The following is a 12,317-nucleotide window of genomic DNA, read 5'->3' on the forward strand; positions in this document are numbered from 1 at the left end:
GGGTGGGAAGAGGAGATTTGCAGAAAGCAAATCTCAAGTGCCATGGGCAAAGATAAGGACTTTGATTTTTTTTTTTTTCCTTAAAGCAAAGGGAGCAACTAAAGGATTTATAAGCAGGGAAGTGACGTGTGTACATCTGAATTTTAGGCAGATCTGTTAGGCAGAGGTTGGCAAGCAGCGAAGGGAGCATCCGTAGGGAGGTTTGAGAGGCTGTGGTGGAATAAAGGGGGTGGGGTGGGTCTGAATTAAGGCAATAACAGCAGGGATGGAAAATCATAGCAGATTCTGGAGTTTCCAACAAGAAAAACATACGACTCAGCGCCTAGATGTGGGGAGTGGATGGTGGGACCACAGACTGAGATGAGGCCACTGGAGAAGGAACAGGCTGAGTTTGGAGCCCAGTCTCTGGGGCCTCTGTCCTCTCCAAGGACAGTGTTCTCTGCATGGATGCCGCAAGCCGCACGACTCCTGCCTTGCCCTTTCAGACCTTCCCTGGAACTGCACCTTGCTGGTGGAAGGACATAGCAGGAACCTCGGCCTCTGCCCTGTGTCCTCCCTACCACACGGGCTCCTGCCCTTCCTCTTTGCAGCCCCAAAGGAGTGGAGTGGATGGGATTTTTTTTTTAAAATGGAGGTGAAGGACCCTGGGAGCCCACTAGGACTGAACCGTTCAGCTCCCCTGCAAGAGAGGTGGGGGGTGGGAAGCTCCCCAGGCCAGGAGCCATGATGGCAAATTCTATCCAATGAGGTGGCAGCTCTGGCTTCAGTTTCCTCAGCTGTAAAATGCCCAGCTCTATGGTAGGGCTACAGGCTGTATGGTGGGGCTAATGGCGACCTCTTCCAAGAGGACTTATGGCAACACGCTGTGCCTCCCAAGACTGCTGCTGCCAGTGCCCCTGTCCCTGTGGCAGGCCACTGCTAACTCACAGCTCCACAGAAGACCCTCAAACACTCACAGGCAGGACGCATTGGAAAAGACCCCGATGCTGGGAAAGACTGAAGGCAGGAGAAGTGGACGACAGAGGCTGAGATGGTTGAATGGCATCACCAACCCAATGGATGAGTTTGAGCAAACTCCGGAAGATTGTGAAGGACAAGGAAGTCCATGGGTTCACAAAGAGTCGGAGACGACTTAGTGAGTGAACAACAAAAATGCTCAGCGGGGTCAGGCCACCTTCAGGTCCCACCCACCATAACTGCCTGTGATTTCACTCTGGCCTTTCCTGTCTGCAATTCACCTACTGGCCAGCAGAGGGGGCTCACACCCCTTCCCAGCCATCCTGGAGCAAGCACTGCCAGGGCGGCTGGCAAAGAGACAGGAAACCTGACTAAATCACCACTGGGTTGAGCATGTGACTTGCGTAGTGCAGCAGTAGGCCCGGGAGCCTGGTGGGCTGCAGTCCATGGGGTCGCTACGAGTCGGACACGACTGAGCGACTTCACTTTCACGCACTGGAGAAGGAAATGGCAACCCACTCCAGTGTTCTTGCCTGGAGAATCCCAGGGACGGGGGAGCCTGGTGGGCTGCCATCTATGGGGTCGCACAGAGTCGGACACGACTGAAGCAACGTAGCAGCAGCAGGCCCAGGGCACGCGTTCGGTAAGGAGGAGCCATAGTCTACATTTTGCAGATGAGGAAACTGGGATTCCAAGAGTCACATTTGAACCCAAGTGTTCAGGCACCAATGACTATTTAGGCAGCTCCAGGAAAACATGATATACTGTCTCTTAACGTGTGAAGAACTTGCCTTAAAAGAGGGAGCACCCTGGGTGAATGTTCCAGGAATGCAGGCCTGACACCAGCTTAGGAAAGAATGTTCTAATGGTCAGGGTTGGCTGGCTGGAACAGGGACTGCCTTGACGGTGAGCATGGTCTCTGAGGGAATGTTTTAGGCAGCCAGGAATTAAGGGGTGGTGGGTCTCTCTAAAGCCCCCTCCAGCCTAAAGGACCACAGTCTGAGAGGACTGAAGGGCCTAGTGCAGTGAGTGCCTGCCCTGCATCATGGAAGCCACTGCCCCTCTGGGGCTCAGCTCTCTCGGGTGCCTTGCAGCTGTCCACACTCTCCCCGGGACACGGTCAGCCTCAGGGCCGGAGAGGCCCAGGACCTTCCCTGCAGGCTTGGGATCCCAGTCCCGAGCCCAGGGGCAGCCCCACCCCACCCCACCCCACCCCACCCCTGGCTGCCCCACAGCTGGCCCCGTCCTCTGAGGCTTGTTCTGGAATCCAGGGCAGGCCTCTCAGGGCAGGGCCTCTGGCGGCCTGAGTTCTGTGCTCTTCTCACAGGGCTGTGGCCCTGCCAGTCTGTTGGGGAGGGCAGCGTGCCACAGTCAGCAGGCTTATTCTGGGAGCCCCGCGAGGCTGTGGCTCAGGCCTCTCTTTGGACAAGTGTCTGGGTCCGACTTGGGGAGGCCAGGGTTCCTGGCCCGAGCCACTGTCCGGTTTCAGAGCAGAGCATGGTAGGTCATTTCTCTGAAAGGCTGCTCCCTGTCTGTGGCACAAGCACACCCCACGGGGCACACCCAGGGCGCTGAGGGGGATGGTGGGGGGGGCAGCCAGGACAGCCTCTCAGGTCAAGTCAGTCAGCAGCAGCCCAGCACGGGTCTCTTCCGGGTGACACACTGAAGGAAGGGCCTCGCCAGTTGGTTCCCATGAGAGCCACTGGGGAGACTGTGAAACTGTGGACTCTGGGACTTGTTCCTGCACTCTCCATGGGTGGAGTGTTCAACCAGGCTGCCCAGGGATCCCCACGGAGCCAGGTTTGTGAGACACTGCTCTAGAGAGACCGAGGTGGCAGCCTGCCTGGCGCCACGCCGTGCTTTTCTGGGGTGGCCGCGGGAGCTTGGGGAGGCCTGCCGGGGGAGACACACCTTGGACGTGTGGAGTCTACTCTGCGTGGCTCCACAGGGAGAGCTGGGAACAGCAGGACTTACAGGGAGGCCAGCGTTGGGAGGCAGATTTACAAAGCCCCTTCCCTGCTCCAGACATGTGACCTACGATAGCTTATGTAATCCTTAGTCATCACCAGCCCTTCTGACAAACGATGAACCTGAAACTCAGAGAACTCAGGTTCCAAGGCCACACAGCTAAGAGCCAGAACTAGGGTCAAACCGAGTGTTTCTGGCTCTGAGTCCATTGCTCTGGTCTGTGTAGGGTCCCACACGGCCTACATTGCTGGTGAGGTAATGAGGGACTGGTCACTAAGAGGGTCCCAACAGCAGCTGGGTGCTGCAGAAGGGAGCCTTGCTCCCTGTGGAGGAACCACGTGGGATGGGAATATATAGTGGGGGTGGGAGGGCTGGGAAACCACAGAGAGGCTTCCAGACTCTCCCACCAGTCGCCCACCCCACCCCGACACACTCAGCCCTCCCCAGGGCTAGGGAAGGACAGCACAGCCTGTCCAGTGCCTCTCAAGGGCAACCAGGGTGTGGCCTGGACCCAGCCCACGCTCTGGGTGGCCTCCATGAAGAGACCTGAGATTCCTCAGGGGCACAGCCCAAGGCCTTTGGGACCCTCAGGGACCACGTGGCACAGAGGGGAGGGTTGAGCCCTCCCACCGGCCTTCCCAGGGTTGGGTGGGGGGCCCAGGCCACTGACCTCACCCTCCAACAGCCAGCTCTGGGCAGGACTGTTCCCAGGGCTGCAGGAGCAGCACTTTCCTGGGACAATTTTGTCTTGTTTTGTTACTTTTAAAACCCCCATTTATTTTGTGTGGGGTGGAGAGGGAAAGGAGAGGCACTGATTACAGAAATAACATGCTTTTTGGGAAAAAGTTGAAAAATATAGAAAAGCACAGAGAAGAAATCACGTAGAAGTCGCCCCCCCACCTCCCCCCCAAAAAAAACCCTAAAGAGAACTGACATTGTTTCTTTTAGTACCTTTTCTTCGAGCCAAGCTGCGTAGGTTCAAGTGGCTGTCCTGCCATCTCTGGGGTGTGACCCGGCATAAATGACCTCTCGCCTCTTTGCACCTGTAACCCGGAGATGAAAATAACAGAACCTACTTCAAAATGTTGTGAGCATCAGCACATAGGTGCCTGTCACAGACTAGATGCCAAGACAGTTTAGATTCAAACGGTGATGTTTATTTTTATGTTTAGATTTTCATGATTAAAATTGTTTACAAAATTGAATATTACCATTTTATAACAAGCTTTTTTCACCTAATACAACATCATGAACATTTGCTATATTTAAGATTTACATGATTGCAATGCTTTGTTTCGATTTATAAGGTTACCTGTGTTTTTAGATTTTTTCTATGTTTTTATTTATATGATCTCAATTTATGTGTTTATTCATTTATTCCACTAAACTAGTATCTACAGAGTATCTACCACTGTGTGGCCTGCCTTTCTGTCTTGTGCTGTGCCATGAACTTTCCCCCGCATCACTGAGTAGACTCTGAATGGCTGCATTGTGCTCTCCTCGGGCAGCGGATTGAAACGCAGACAGGAACAGAAGTGCGTAATGGAGGCGCTGGTTGAGTGCCCTCCCCTGCACACCCATAGCAGACAGCCAGGCCAGGCCCAGGGAGGGTGACCCAGGGCGCTGCCCCTTGTGGGACAGTGAGCCAGGCATATATCCATCCCCTCCCTTAAGATAACCGAGGACAGGCCCTTCTTTGAGGCTCCGCTTCCTAAGCAGCCCTCCCCAGCCTGGCCTGGGGTTCCTCTCCACCCCAGCCTCTCTGGATGCCTGCTCTGAATCACCGTCCAAGGGTCAGGCCTCTGGTGGTGAGGTTTCCAGGCGTTCCTGTTGGCCTTTCTGCCAGGGCTGTCTGGGTGAAAGGAGGCTGGAGGAATCTTGTCCCTTGGGACCACGGATCTCCCTGGATGAGGGGTGGAATGCAAAACAGAGGGGTGGGATGAGGAGGTATGTGTGGGAGTCACCCACCTCATCTAAGGCTGGACGAAGGCCGAACCAGCTGCCCAGAAGTGGGGGAGGGACGCTGAGAATGTCATCTAGAGGGCCATCCTGCGGCCAGGGACAGTTAGAAGAAGGATGGAGAAACGAGGCCTGAGAACTGGCCTGGGGTGTGGGGGCTTAGGAGACCGAGGAACTCAGGGCGAACAGGGCAGACGAGGGTGGGCCCCGGGGTTCCGACCCCAGCCTCCCAGCCCCTGAATGGAACTGTTTCCAGGCGTACCTAAAGCCCAGCCTTCTCCCCTGGAAACCGAATCCTCCAATACCACCCTGGCTGCACAGTGCTTGCCCTCAAGTCATCTGCTCCCAGCCTCCCCCAGCCGCAGACCCCTTTACTCTGCGTCTGTGGAGCAGGAAGCTGGCGGTGGCGGTGGGGAACACCGCAGAGCTGCTCTTGGGAACCAGGCTAGAGGCCGTGTGTGTGCAGGAATCCCAGGCCGGCTCAGACCCCTCCTCTCCCGGGGAGGCCAGCCCCTCCCTCTACACTCTGGACCCCACGCTGAGCATGTTTCTTTCTTATGACCCCCGGAAAGTAAGCTCCAAGTGCAGGGACATCATGGCTCTTGCTGACTGCCCTGTCTGGCTCACAGAAGCAACTCGCCCTGCGTGCCAGTGCTGGGGGCAGCAGAGATGCACTGTTTCTGTGACTGCCTGGCAGCCCCAGGACTATCCATCAGCCCCAGCCAGGACCACTGTGACTCGGGCCCCACCCCTGATCTGACGTGGAGGCCGTGACTTGTCTGTGCAGGGTGCCAGCCAGACCTCTTGCTGGACTCTGCTTCTGGCATCCATTCTGTGAGCCTGAGATACTCCTAGCTGGCATCCCACCCCCGGAGCCTTTCAGCGACAAGCGGGCCTCTCCTCCCAGATTCCAGAGCCCTGGCCTGTCTCCCTCACTGCCCTTCATGAAACCAGAGCCCTCATTCCCCAGAGTCCTCCAGAGTTGCCCCCTATTGACCAGGGTCTGCTCTGGAGTTTCCAAGAAGCCCAGGACAGCTTCCACAGCCAGGCCAGGGTAGCCTGGAGGGGCTCCTTGGCCCCTTCAGCCTAAAACCTGTGCAGCTGGGTCCATTTCTACCTTGATGCCTCAGTAGCCTCTCTCTAGGCCCTGAGAATCAGCAAGCAGCAAGGTTCTCCCAGGGATCAGGGGCGTGGGAGGGGGCGGGGTTGGGGCAGGGAACAGCGACATCCTTGTCACACCTCTGTGACACTCAGTGACTCCGCTTACCACCAGGTGATAAAGACACAGGTATCCCCTGTCACCTGCCGTCACCATCTTCACACACACACACTGGCCGCTCCCAGTGTCCACCACTCTGTTTCACTCATGCATCCAACAGGAGTTTTACTCCCTCCACCTGGCATTCCCTTTCCATTCTATCTCCGGGCCCAACTCGTGTGTGATTTTTAAGCTCTGGCCCCAGCATCCCCTCCTCTGGGAAATGTTCCCTGATGCCCCCAAAATGGTATATGGTCTTTTGTGCCTGGGGTGCCACAGTTCATGAATTTGTCCACAGGTCCTTCTCTCCCCTGAGGTCTCTGATGTGGACTTTCCCTCAATGTGGTACATGCAGTAGCGGAGGGACGTGTGAGCCAGGGCCTGGTCCCCACCAGTCTCAGGCACTAGAAAGGCTTCTAGAGAAGGGGGAGCTTACAGGTAGACATGAAGGACAGTGGGCGTTTCCCATGGGCAGAGAGGACAGCAGGCACCAGTCATGACGCATCTAGGAATCACTCATGAACCAGTCTCTAAGCTGAGTGTAAAGTACAAGCAGCACAAAGTAGGGGAGATAAGGGCCAAACGCGGAGGCTGGAGCCCCAAGTTCACAAAGCTCCTACTCCATTGAGTAGGAACTGTGGCGCTGTTTGCTGTATCTGGGTGAGGGAGAATACCCGTCTCTCAACTGGCCATCATTTCATGTGCTGCTGCTGACAAGTTTATCAAAGCGATGGTTCAGAGACAAAAGGATGCCTAAAGTGGGTCCAAGTCCCAGTTTAATGAAGAATATAATATTGAAAGCTTTTAGAACGAGTTCTTTCTAAATCTTTTGAAATCCAATCCCTCAGATTCTAGATTTCCTAAAGATAATAAGAATTTATCCAATAACTTGTTAGGTATCTCCAAAGTTTTAATAAATCTCTGCATCTTTTTTAAGTGCCATGATAAGGAATTTGGATCTTGTTCTGAGATCAGTGGGGAGTTAGTGATGGGTTTATACAGAGGAATGGATGATCAAATTTCCAGCTAAGGAAGATCCCCTCCCTGCAAGGACGAGGGGGACTCCTAAGAACAAGATTGGAGGCAGGGGGTGTAGGAGACTACGGTGCCCTCACCAGCAGACAGTCTGACAGTGGGCAGGACTCAGGCCGCGGAGGCGGGACGGGAGGACGGTGGACCTGTTGTTGGTGGGGTTGTTTTGGTTGCTTAGGAAGTTGCTAAGGAGATGGGACTCACAGGATGGGTGATGGGCCAGGTGCAGAGGTTGTGCCCACTATCACTTGACCAGTGATAGTGCCTTTGCTGAGCCGGCAACATGGGAGGAGAGGCTGGGTGGTTTGGAGGGAGATACTGAACTCAAGCTGAGTTCCAAGGTGTCCCCTAGCAAGTAACAGTGTCTGGCAGACAGGAAGTCCTCAGGATATGGCTGTGGAGTGAATATATAAGTGAGCAAAGGAATGAATGAATAAAGTCCTCCAGGCTTCACAGCCTTGTAATTCAAGGAGATGCCTCTGAGCCTCTAATCCCTTCCCCTCACACCTGCATCCCGGCTCTGGTATCCCAGTCAGGATTACTTTGCCAAAGAATTTCTTTGACACCTGGAGCTTTCTTTGTGGAAGCATCAGTTATGTCCCCCTGGTCCCCAGGGATGAGGGGCTTGGCCTCTCCATTGCTCCAAATGCCCCCTTCCCTGGAGTGGTTCCACAATGCTTGGCACTGAAGCAGCCCCAGGCCCAGCCTCACCCAAGCTGCCAAGGGCTCCTGTCTGAGGAGACCCGCCCTGCTCCCGAGGGCACTCCTACAGGGCCCTGAAGATGCAAGATGCTGAGGATGCAAGAGGAGCTCCTTGTTTCTCCACCTGCAACTTTCACAGGGATCTCTGCAGCGGGCCAGGCCCCTCTCCCAGCCTCTGCTCCCAGGCTCCATGGGAGTACCTGCAGTGCTTGCCCCCCAAACGCATGGGGAGGCCTTTGGGAAGGACGGGGCCCAACCTGAGCTGGACAGGAACGCAGTCGTGGTGGGGCACTCGGACCAGGGCTGGGGCTGGGGTTCGGGGAGGCAAGGAAGGGACAGGCTGTCCTGTCCTGAGAGAAGCTGAAGGACCAAGAGCCTCAGACCCAGGGAACAGAGCAGCTGGGGAGGTCAGGAGAGCTGGATCCATGAGGCCACGGCTGGGGCTGTCTCAGCAGCCCCGTGACCCCTGGGCCTCTAACGCTGGCTGCCCAGTGGACTGTCTCTGCTGGAAGTCCCGTGGACAAGATCCCATCCCTGGACTCCAGGCCATCCAGGGCTCTGTTGGCTGGGGCGGGGGCAGGGAAGTAGGCTGAGATCTCCTGGGATGGCCCCAAGGAAGCCAAGGGTGGGGGCTGGACACAGGCTCTGCTCCCAGACCACAGGACTCTCCAAGCACAGATCCTAACCCTGCAGGGCCGAGTCTCAGACCACGAGACCCACCACCACACAAACACAGGCATTTCCCTGCCTTCTCTCCCCTCCTACTTTTGCATTCCAGTCCCCTATAATGAAGAGGACATCTTTTTTTGGGTGTTAATTCTGGAAGGTCTTGTAGATCTTCATAGAAACATTCAACTTCAGCTTCTTCAGCGTTACTGGTTGGGGCATAGACTTGGATTACTGTGATATTGAATGGTTTGCCTTGGAAACGAACAGAGATCATTCTGGTTTTGAGACTGAATCCAGGTACTGTATTTTGGACTCTTTTGTTGACTATGATAGCTACTCCATTTCTTCTAAGGGATTCTTGCCCACAGTAGTAGATATAATGGTCATCTGAGTTAAATTCACCCATTCCAGTCCATCTTAGTTCACTGATTTCTAAAATGTCAATGTTCACTCTTGCCATCTCCTGTTTGACCACTTCCAATTTGCCTTGATTCATGGACCTAACATTCCAGGTTCCTCTGCAATATTGCTCTTTACAGCATCAGACCTTGCTTCTATCACCAGTCACATCCACAACTAGGTGTTGTTTTTGCTTTGGGTCTGTATCTGTATCTCCATTCTTTCTGGAGTTATTTCTCCATTCTTCTCCAGTAGCATACTGGGCACCTACTGACCTGGGGAGTTCATCTTTCAGAGTCCTATCTTTTTGCCCCTCATACTGTTCATGGGGTTCTCAAGGCAAGAATGCTAAAGTGGTTTGCCATTCCCTTCTCCAGTGGACCACGTTTTGTCAGAACTCTCAGCCATGACCCGTCCGTCTTGGGTGACCCTACATGGCATGGCTCATAGTTTCATTGAGTTAGACAAGGCTGTGGTCCATGTGATCAGTTTTGTTAGTTTTCTGTGATTGTGGTTTTCATTCTGTCTGCCCTCTGGTGGATAAGGATAAGAGATTTGTGGAAGCTTCCTGATGGGAGAGACTGACTGAGGGGGAAACTGGGTCTTATTCTGATGGGCAGGGCCGTGTTCAGGAAATCTTTAATCCAATTTTCTGTTGATGGGCAGGCTGTGACCTGAGGCCAAACTATGGTGGAGGTAAGGAAGATAGTGGCGACCTCCTTCAGAAGGTCCCATGCATGCACTGCAGCACTCAGTGCCCCCGACCCTGCAGCAGCAGCCGCCGCCCACCCACGCCTCCGCCGGAGGCTCCTGGACGCTCAGGGACATGCCTGGGTCAGTTTGTGGGGTCACTACCGCTCCTTTCTCCCGGGTCCTGGTGTACACAAGGCTTTGTTTGTGTCCTCCAAGAGTCTGTTTCCCCAGTCCTGTGTAAGTTGTGGTGGTTTTATGGTGGGGTTAATAGAGACCTCCTCCAAGATGGCTTATGCCTCACCCAGAGCCCCTGCCCCTGCAGCAGGCCTCTGCTGACCCATACCTCCACGGGAGACACTCACACACAGTTCTGGCTCAGTGTATGTGGGCTGGGCATGCGTTTTGTGCCCTTTCCAGGTTGAGCAGCTCAGGCGATCAGGTGCTTGCTGAGCACACTGTCCCAGGTGGGCTGTATATCTTAAACACCTCCCTGGTCCCGGTCACTCAGTTTCCTGGGTGCGCTGCAAGAGCACCATCCCAGGTGTGCTGTATGTCTCCTATGGAGAGCTAATCTCAGGCTGTGGCCCTCCTGGCAGATGTCAACCATTCAGGATCTCAGGAAGATATGGTTAGCAGCTGGGAGCCTGCTCACAGGCTTCTCTGGGGATGAGGTTGCAGAAACCCCTTGCCTTCTGGCTCTGGCTGTCGAAAGCCTGCCTCTCTGCCTCCAGGTGGAGAGGGACAGGTACGCAGCTAGCTCTCCTTTGGTATTTGCTCAATCCTTTGTTCTCTGAGCAGGCTAGGCTGCGGGTTAGGCAGTTAGGTTAGAGCCTTTCACGGGAAAGTTCTCTCTTCCGCTGTTGCAGTTAGGCGTGTCTTCTGTGGGTTTTGGGGTTTTTCCCTCCCGGTTATGTTGCCTTCTGAGATTCCAAAACTCCCCACAGACCCCCCTGTGAGACAGTTTCCTACTTCTCCTCCTTCACGACTCCCTCCGCAGAGCCAGACATCCTGGGATGTGAAGTCAAGTGGGCGTTAGGAAGCATCACTACGAACAAAGCTAGTGGGGATGATGGAATTCCAGTGGAGCTATTTCAAATCGTAAAAGATGATGCTGTGAAAGTGCTGCACTCAATATGCCAACAAATTTGGAAAACTCAGCAGTGGCCCATGGGACTGGAAAAGGTCAGTTTTCATTCCAATCCCATAGAAAGGCAATGCCAAAGAATGCTCAAACTACCACACAATTGCACTCATCTCACACACTGGTAAAGTAATGCTCAAAATTCTCCATGCCAGGCTTCACAATACGTGAACCATGAACTTCCAGATGTTCAAACTGGATTTAGAAAAGGCAGAGGAACCAGAGATCAAATTACCAATATCCTCTTGATCGTCGAAAAAGCAAGAGCATTTCAGAAAAACATCTACTTTTGCTTTATTGACTACACCAAAGCCTTTGACTGTGTGGATCACAACAAACTGTGGAAAATTCTTAAAGAGATGGGAATACTAGACCACCTGACCTGCCTCCTGAGAAATCTGTATGCAGGTCAAGAAGCAACAGTTAGAACCAAACATGGAACAACAGACTGGTTCCAAATTGAGAAAGGAGTACATCAAGGTTGCATATTGTGTCCTGCTTATTTAACTTAAATGCAGAGTATATCATGTGAAATGCCAGGCTGGATGAAGCACAAGCTGGAATCAAGATTGCCAGAAGAAATATCAATAACCTCAGATATGCAGATGACACCACCCTTATGGCAGAAAGCAAAGAAGAACTAAAGAGCCTCTTGATGAAAGTGAAAGAGGAGAGTGAAAAAAAATTGGCTTAAAACTCAACATTCAGAAAACAAAGATCATGGCATCCTGTCCCATCACTTCATGGCAAATAGATGGGGAAACTATGAAAACAGTGAGAAACTTTATTTTCTTGGGCTCCAAAACCACTGCAGATGGTGACTGCAGCCATGAAATTAAAAGATGCTTGCTCCTTGGAAGAAAAGCTATGACCAACCTAGACAGCATATTAAAAAGCAGAGACATTACTTTGCCAACAAAGGTCTGCCTAGTCAAAGCTATGGTTTTTCCAGTAGTCATGTATGGATGTGAGAGCTGGACTATAAAGAAAGCTGAGCACCAAAGAATTGATGCTTTTGAACTGTGGTGTTGGAGAAGACTCTTTAGAGTCCCTTGGACTCCAAGGAGATCCAACCAGTCCATCCTAAGGAAATCAGTCCTGAATATTCACTTGAAAGACTGATGCTGAAGCTCCAATACTTTGGCCACCTGATGTGAAGAACTGACTCATTGGAAAAGACCCTGATACTGGGAAAGATCAAAGGCGGGAGGAGAAGGGGACAACAGAGGATGAGATGGTTAGATGACATCACTGACTCAATGGACATGAGTTTGAGTAAGCTCCGGGAGTCGGTGATAGACAGGGAAGCCTGGCGTGCTGTAGTCCATGCAGTCACAAAGAGTCGGACACAACTGAGCGACTGAACTGACTGACTGACTCTCCCCTCCTGCCTCACTCCCTGTTTCTGTTCTACCTCCTTTGTTAGACTGTGAGCCCCTAGAGGGCAGGCAGCCTGGATGCCAAGGAAGGCTTTTAAATATCATGAAGCATGAAGACTGGATCACAAACAGGGACAGAGCGGGGGGGGGGGGGGGGGGG

General features: G+C 53.3%; 1 long non-coding RNA gene across 1 annotated transcript; it reads left to right on the top strand.

Annotated features, from left to right (window-relative positions):
• The first annotated feature begins 2,592 nt into the window (after positions 1–2,592).
• LOC120856722 lies at positions 2,593–4,329 on the top strand. The gene is made up of 2 exons (XR_005719468.1): positions 2,593–2,757; positions 3,889–4,329. It is a non-coding gene; the product is annotated as an uncharacterized LOC120856722 (long non-coding RNA).
• The last annotated feature ends 7,988 nt before the right edge of the window (positions 4,330–12,317 follow it).

This window comes from Oryx dammah, unplaced genomic scaffold (genome assembly GCF_014754425.2).
Source record: "Oryx dammah isolate SB20612 unplaced genomic scaffold, SCBI_Odam_1.1 HiC_scaffold_28, whole genome shotgun sequence".
Classification (NCBI taxonomy): Eukaryota; Metazoa; Chordata; class Mammalia; order Artiodactyla; family Bovidae; genus Oryx; species Oryx dammah.